The following is a 7,735-nucleotide window of genomic DNA, read 5'->3' as shown; positions in this document are numbered from 1 at the left end:
ACGAGCAAAACATGATCAGCACCAAGACTCCATGGGTGTTAGAATCATTACTATGTAATCTAGATTATTGACTCTAGTGCAAGTGGGAGACTGAAGGAAATATGCCCTAGAGGCAATAATAAAGTTATTATTTATTTCCTCATATCATGATAAATGTTTATTATTCATGCTAGAATTGTATTAACCGGAAACATGATACATGTGTGAATACATAGACAAACATATAGTCACTAGTATGCCTCTACTTGACTAGCTCATTAATCAAAGATGGTTATGTTTCCTAACCATAGACATGTGCTGTCATTTGATTAATGGGATCACATCATTAGGAGAATGATGTGATTGACATGACCCATTCCATTAGCCTAGCACTTGATCGTTTAGTATATTGCTATTGCTTTCTTCATGACTTATACATGTTCCTGTAACTATGAGATTATGCAACTCCCGTTTACCGGAGGAACACTTTGGGTACTACCAAACGTCACAACGTAACTGGGTGATTATAAAGGAGTACTACAGGTGTCTCCGAAGGTACATGTTGAGTTGACGTATTTCGAGATTAGGTTTTGTCACTCCGATTGTCGGAGAGGTATCTATGGGCCCTCTCGGTAATGCACATCACTATAAGCCTTGCAAGCAATGTGACCAATGAGTTGGTTACGGGATGATGCATTACATAACGAGTAAAGAGACTTGCCGGTAACGAGATTGAACTAGGTATTGGATACCGACGATCAAATCTCGGGCAAGTAACATACCGATGACAAAGGGAACAACGTATGTTGTTATGCGGTTTGACCGATAAAGATCTTCGTAGAATATGTAGGAACCAATATGGGCATCCAGGTTCCGCTATTGGTTATTGACCGAGAATAGTTCTAGGTCATGTCTACATAGTTCTCGAACCCGTAGGGTCCGCACACTTAACATTACGATGATAGTTTTATTATGAGTTTATAAGTTTTGATGTACCGAAGTTTGTTCGGAGTCCCGGATGTGATCACGGACATGACGAGGAGTCTCGAAATGGTCGAGACATAAAGATTGATATATTGGACGACTATATTCGGACACCGGAAGTGTTCCGGACGTTGTCGGAGAAAACCGGAGTGCCGGAGGGTTACCGGAACCCCCCGGGGAGAGGTAATGGGCCACATGGGACTTGGTGGAAAGAGAGAGGGGCGGCCAGGGTGGGCCGCGCGCCCCCTCTCCCTCTATTCCACATTGGACTAGGAGGGGGGGCGCCGCCCTCTTTCCTTCCCCCCTCTTCCCCTTCCTTCCCCCTCCTAGTAGGAGTAGGAAAGGGGGAGTCCTACTCCTACTAGGAGGAGGACTCCTCCTCCTTGGCGCGCCCACAAGGGCCGGCCGGCCTCCCCCTCCCTCCTTTATATACGGGGCAGGGGGGCACCCCAGGAGCCACAAGTTGATCTACGGATCGTTCCTTAGCCGTGTGCGGTGCCCCCCTCCACCACATTCCACCTCGGTCATATCATCGCAGAGTTTAGGCGAAGCCCTGCGCCGGTAGAACATCATCATCGTCACCACGCCGTCGTGCTGACGGAACTCATCCCTGAAGCTTTGCTGGATCGGAGCCCGGGGATCGTCATCGAGCTGAACATGCGCTGAACTCGGAGGTGCCGTACGTTCGGTGCTTGGATCGGTCGGATCGTGAAGACGTACGACTACATCAACCGTGTTGTCATAACGCTTCCGCTTACGGTCTATGAGGGTACGTGGACAACACTCTCCCCTCTCGTTGCTATGTCATCACCATGATCTTGCGTGTACGTACGAATTTTTTTGAAATTACTACGTTCCCCAACACCCATCAGGAAGTGATCCGCCTCCGTCGCCACGTACCTTCAACATCGCCGCCGTCGCCAAGTTCCTGCTCTGCCACCGCTGCCCAAACCTGCACCGCCGCATTCCCCTCCCGCCGCGATTACTTGTGGATGTCGCCAAAATTTCCCAGCACGATCCGGTGGAGCAGGAGCTCCCTCTCATCGTCCTCGAGCTACCGTGAGTCCTCCTCGAGCTCCCGCAAGTCCACCTTGAGCTGTCTCCCGTGCACCGCCACGATCCCTCCCGCCGTTATCTCTTGTGGGCATCGCCGGAACCGGCCTCCATGATCCGGTGGACAGGAGCTCGCGCGCGTCCTCCTATATGTCCCGAAAGTCCTCGTCGAGCTCTCACGAGCTGCCGTGCTGCTCCTTCTCCTCTGCCTGCGTGCCTGCGAAGCTGTTTCTCCCCTGATTCTCCCCTGCTGCCGGTGGAGCTAGCTCATGTTGTTGCTGCTCCTCTGCCCATGTTGATGCTGCTGCTCCTCTGCCTATGCTGCTGCTGCTGCTGATCCAAGTGACCATGTCGTGTTGTTGTTGCTGCTGCTGATCCAAGTGACCGTGTCGTGTTGCTGTTGTTGCTATTTGCACTCTGAAGAAGGTATAGTGTAATCTCTGATCTCTACATTGATCTGAGTGATTGTTGTTGTTGCTTGATGTAATCTCTTCGTGATGTTGTTGTTGGAAGCATAAGGAGTAGACATCCAGTGTAATCTCTTCGTGATGGTGTTGCTTGCTGTAATAATGATCATTAATACAATACTCATTCAGAGATGACATTAAGATGGTATTCAAATTGAAGCAGAAACGTAATGGCAAACTGACCACTCTCAAAAAATGACCTGTAATTTTGTCATTTACTCCAAATCACGAAGAAAAGATACGATACCCATATGTCCAAAGCATGAATCACAACAAGAAACTCTAAAGTTGAATTATGTGAAGTGAATGAACTAAAGAAGGACCAAGCATGTTATGTATTGTATGTCAGGTTTCAGGTTTTAGATTTCAGTTAATCTTCTGTATGAACTAAAGAAGTGAATGATGTAAACAAAGGTTGATCCCCAGGTTTCAGGTTTCAGGATATAGAAAGTTCACTTATCATAGTTATTGATGCTAATTATGAAAGCAAACTTCTGTACAGTTTTGACAGTTATGAAAGCAAACTTACCCCTGTCTTATGATGTTGCTTGCTGCTGGTTGATTTACAATTTAAATGATTGTGATATTGAATTTAGTGATCCATATTTTGTTTACTTACTTCACTGATCTTGACTATCACTAGGAGTACCTAATTTAAATGGAGGACTGACAAAATTTTGTTTACTGAATTATGGAGTATCATGCATATGTAAATTGTTCAGTAACAAAAAATTTGGATGCATTCAGTAGATGAATAATGCATGATCATGGATGCATTCAATAGATGCATAATGCAGCCAGTTTATTTGCTTAATTGGGCAAAGTTGTCTGATTCTTGCATACTGAATGTTTCATACTAAATGAAATAAGAAATGGTGCCATGGCACCCATTTATTGTTTGGCTTACACACTCTTTTTTGTGTATTCTTGTTATGGTACCATGGTGTACTCATCTTTTGTCATTGATAGCATGAGCACATAACTATGGATTTGAACTTAATGCCTCAAGAGGAAGAACATGAATCTATGAATGTCAACTTGATGCCTCAAGAGGAAGAACATGAAGCTATTGATTTGAACGTGATGCCTCAAGAGGAAGAGGATGAAGGTATTGATTTGAATTGGGTCCCTGAAGGGGAAGAAGCTCAAGAGGGAGAGGATGGAGCTATGGATTTGAACATGATGCCTCAAGAGGAGGAAGATGAAGCTATTAATTGGATGCCTCAAGAAGAGGAAGAGGAAGATGATTAAGTTATGAATTGGATACTTCAAGAAGATTAAAAAGCTCAAGGAGATGAAGAAGATCAAGAAGACGTAGGAGGTAAACAGAAAAGAAGAGAATTTTGAGATAAGGAGAGGCATGATGTTTACTTAGCCTTGCTAGTAATCGAGCTAGGAGATGGATCTGTTCAACCAGACGGCAAGTTGCTAGTCTCAACCGTGTTGAACATAAGTGTACGATCTGTTGAAAGAATCTGGGAAGACGCCAAAAATCATATTGTCGAGGGCAAAGAAGTAGATGTCTCAAACAAGAAAAAAAGAAGAGCTGGTCGAAAGAGAAAAGAGTTGGATCTTGCAAGGACCTCAACAATCCCACCGAACACAAGAAGGACAATTCGATCTCTGGCATGATCTCTAGGTGTGGCCCGATCGACCCTGCATAAGAGGTTCTAGTTGAATGAGCTCAACCTGGAGCCACCTATTGCTGCCAGCCAGGCGGTCCAGCACGGCGGATGCTGAGGCGCCCTTGTAGTTGTGGTCGCCCACTCTAGGACACGAGGCGGCAGATGCGTTGGTTGGCTTCGACGCCCTGGCATACGCGACACCGACGAGCTCCGCCACAGACGCCTCTCCAGTGACCCATGACAGCTTGTTGTGGTTGACCCTGACCGTGCCGTGCATTGCCACCACATGCTGTGACTCATCTGGTCCCTTTTTCTCCTGCTGCTCTTCCTATCGTGTCGGCGCCAGTGACCTTTTCCTCCTCCTGCTCTCCCTATCGATGACGACCAGGATTGGTGGTGGTGGTGGCGAGTCAACGGGCAGCAAGTGCTGATTTTTCAAAAGGGGATATGGGAAGCTTGGAAATTTAGGGATGCGGGAAATGGTAACGGGAGAGCTGCGCGGAGGAGCGGTGGAGCTGCATGGGTAGGGGTGGATCCGTGCGGGGTTGCAGTGGAGCTGCGTGGCGGCGCTGTGTGCTCTGGTCAGGAATCTTGACGTAGGTGTTTTGATTTACTCCTCTTCCCTTTCAAATTTTCTTTAGGATCACGCAGTTGGTTTTCCGATCGTTGTTCCTCAGCTCCTTTTATCCGGTGCATTTCTCGTCAAGTTGACTCAAGCCTCTTCATCTTTGAGTTCAACCCTCAGTTGTTTTCTTTCCCACCCGCCCACCCCTTCTTCTTCTCGAAACCTGAGTCCATAATCGAGTATCCATCCTACTCGTGCGAAGCCTTTGCTTTCTTTCCTCAATGATTTCAACCGGTGTTTTCTCTTCAATATATTCGTCGATTCCCCTTCCAAGTTGTCTTTGTTTTCCCGCCCTCCCACCCTCTTCTTCCCGGAGCCTGAGTCTGTTTTGAGCATCAATTTCATTCGTGCGGAGCCTCTTCAGTCTTTCATCAATTATTTCAACCGGTGAATTCTCGTCTCGGTCGTCATTCTTCATCTCTTTTTCTTTCTGGTGGATTCAATTCAAGTTTTTCGGTTTGATCATATTCTTTTCCTTGGATCAAGTGTTTTCCATGCTTGTTTGCCTCTCGCCAGTTTATCCTTCTGGAGTGCTCAAGACATATTAGAAGATTCGTCTGTGTTCCAATTAATTCGAGGTTGTCACCTCATTCAAATATTTCAATTGTTCCGGTGCTTCATCTATCTGTTCATCATCCTTTTCAACGATGTTTTCTCTTCAGTGGGCCCTATCCCACAGGTTTTTCCTAGGATCTTACCTGACTCTCCTAATTCCCCCGGAGTTATTCTCAATTCTTTTCAAGTGTGACGTAAGAATGAATTTCATCAGTCACATGCCTTCTCCAAGATCGTTTTTCAAATGCTTTCATTGTTGGCTCAACCTATCGGCTTTTCATTCTCCCGGAGTATCTCAGTAATTTTGGTGCTGTTTCTCATCGTTATTTGAAGACCGAAGAAGAGTTTTTCCTCTAAATCTTTTTCGTTCTCTCAAAGTTTCGTGGTTCTAGCTTCATGTTATCCTCTCGAATTGTTTCAGTTTGTCAGATATTCTTTCTTAACCATCCGGAGTATGTCAGAATTTTTTTTCCATTTCTTTTCACCGGAGGCCATCGTTCCAGAAGAATTCTTGGTCCCCACATTTCAGCTACCGTTATCCATTTATCCCGGTGCTTCGTTCAAGTGTTCGTTAATCAGATCATGATCTCTGTGTTCTTTTGCATCTAATCCCCTCTAACATATTTTGTTCTTCTAATTCTTCCCGGTGATTCATTCTCTTTCATCAGTCATTTTTCTAATTCTTACGGTGGTTCCTTCAGATTCTTTTCCTTGTTTATCATATTAATTCATTCGTTCTTTTCAATCCTACCGGTGGTTCATGAAGACTCTCTTAAGTGTTGCGCTATATCCCCCCTCGATCCTTTTCCAATGAGAATAAGTAATATGCAAAAATCCATTGTTTGTCATCAATTTAATTTGATGAAGGATAAGCATACAATAAATCTTATTCTTATTTCATCAGAGTGAGTAATCCTTTCCTTCGGAGTTTGTTCTTGTTGAACATATTCTAGTTCCAAGTGTTTTTCATCTTTTCTTTCCCGGAGTTCAAAGTTTCCTTGGCCATCTCGTCGGAACCCCCATCGGAATCATCGCAAGGCTCATCTTATTCTTTCATCCTTCAATCTTATCTCGTCATCCTTTTGGTACCGGAGTTCTTCATGGTGGTTCTTCATGATTTAATTCATTCTTCAAGAGTTCATCAAGTTTTTGTTGGTGGAGTTCAAGTATCTTTTCTTCTCGCATCTCGAAGTGCAATTAATTCTCCATATTCTTTTGAAGTGGAGTTTTTGCATTTCTTCGTTCTTCTCAGCTATCCAATCATTTCCGTTTGCAGCTGGTTATCACCTTATGATTTTGAGATGTTACCATAAGACCACAACAAGCTTATTCTTTCGTTGTTGATTTTCTCAACAACTTCGTTCAATCATTCCTTCTAAATTCTTTTCATTCCATTATTTTAATTCTTTCCGGAGGTTTTGGGTCATGTCTTCATCAAGTATCATTCCATCCTCTCCAGCTCGTGTTCTATTCCTCCATGTTTCAGCCGGAGTGCTGCCTAAATCCTTTCAGTCTTATTCGTTTCTTATCTCGTTCTAACCAGAGTGGTTTCATAGTCTATCTGATTCCGTGAGCTTTTGATTCTTGTCATTCTCGGCGTTCCCCTCTTCTTCTCGAGTGCTCTCGATTCTTTACTTCTTCTCTTGAGTTCTTGTTTCACCTCTTCCTTTTTCCCTTCTGTCTCGGTCCTAAGATCTCGGGACGAGATCTCTTGTTAGTGGAGGAGTGTTGTAATGCCCCGGATCCGATGTGCTAGGTGTCTGCCAGTTATTCGCCGTTGTTGCCATGTCATTTGCTTGCGTGTTGCATTTTATCATGTCATCATGTGCATTTCATTTTGCATACGTTTTCGTCTCATGCATCCGAGCCTTTTCCCCGTTGTCCGTTTTGCAATCCGGCACTCCTATGCCCTCCGGCGTTCTCCCTTTTGTCTCTCATTGTGAGCGGGTGTTAAACTTTCTCGGAATGGCCCGAGGTTTGCCAAGCGGCCTTGGTATAGCACCGGTAGACCGCCTGTCAAGTTTCGTGCCATTTGGAGTCCGTTTGATACTCCAACGGTTAACCGCGTAGCCCGAAACCCCCCTTTCTCTTTGCAGCCCAACACCCTTCCAAAGTGGCCCAAAACCCAGCAAACTCCCCTCCATGCTCTCGGTCGTTCGATCACGATCGCGTGGCCGAAAACCGCTCCTCATTTGGACTCTCCTAGCTCCCAGAATCTATATAAACACCCCTCCCCCGAAATTCGCGGTCTATTCCCCCCGAAACCCTAGTCTTCTTCCTCCCGCCGCCACCGGACACATCCGGCCGCAGCCGGACAAGTACGCCCCGCCGCCGCAGCCAACCAGTGCGTGCCACGTGGTCCGCCGCTGTCCCTCCGCGCCGTGGCCCACCCGAGCCCATCCGGGGTCCGCGCGGCCCGCGCGCCGCCGCCGCCGCCCGTCCCATCG

This window comes from Triticum dicoccoides, chromosome 5B (assembly GCF_002162155.2).
Source record: "Triticum dicoccoides isolate Atlit2015 ecotype Zavitan chromosome 5B, WEW_v2.0, whole genome shotgun sequence".
Taxonomy (NCBI): domain Eukaryota; kingdom Viridiplantae; phylum Streptophyta; class Magnoliopsida; order Poales; family Poaceae; genus Triticum; species Triticum dicoccoides.
The sequence above is the reverse complement of the archived record's forward strand: the minus strand, read 5'-3'. Positions refer to the sequence as shown.